At 32.2% G+C, this 494-nt stretch overlaps 1 non-coding gene across 1 annotated transcript; it reads right to left on the bottom strand.

The window, feature by feature from the left end:
* Positions 1-203: 203 nt before the first annotated feature.
* On the bottom strand, positions 204-294 carry LOC114368704. The gene has a single exon (XR_003657391.1). It is a non-coding gene; the product is annotated as a small nucleolar RNA R24 (small nucleolar RNA).
* Between the last annotated feature and the right edge of the window lie 200 nt (positions 295-494).

Raw genomic sequence — 494 nt, 5'->3', positions numbered from 1 at the left:
GATGCGAAGCGCCTTGAATCTCTCTGCTTCCAATGGTCTAACTTCATTAAAATACTGCATGATCAAATAAAAAAATAAATTAATAATGTAAGAATGGAATCAACTTTTTGAAATTATACACTATTTACTCCATGATATTAACATATAACACATAAGTCACCCTCCAAAAAGAATTGAATTCATGAAATAACTTCTGAATTTTAAAAGCTCAGAAGCCAAGCGTAACAAGTAAATTTCATTGAAGAAACCCAAGTAGGGATTTCTTCTTACATGTTATAGGCTTATCACTGCTGTTGGAAAATCATTCAAGTTGCCAGAGATTCAAAGTGGTTTCCAATAGTTAAATTTATCAACGAACCAACACATCCATTAAAATTAAAAATAAAAATAGCATGTGAAAAACTGAACGATAGCATGTCATGTAAACTCTTCTTATGTTGCGCCAAACACGTTAAGCTAGCACCATCAGCCCAAAACAAAATAAAGCAATCACC

This window comes from Glycine soja, chromosome 1 (assembly GCF_004193775.1).
Source record: "Glycine soja cultivar W05 chromosome 1, ASM419377v2, whole genome shotgun sequence".
NCBI lineage: Eukaryota > Viridiplantae > Streptophyta > Magnoliopsida > Fabales > Fabaceae > Glycine > Glycine soja.
Note: the sequence above shows the minus strand (reverse complement) of the source record. Positions and strands in the feature narration are given on the sequence as shown.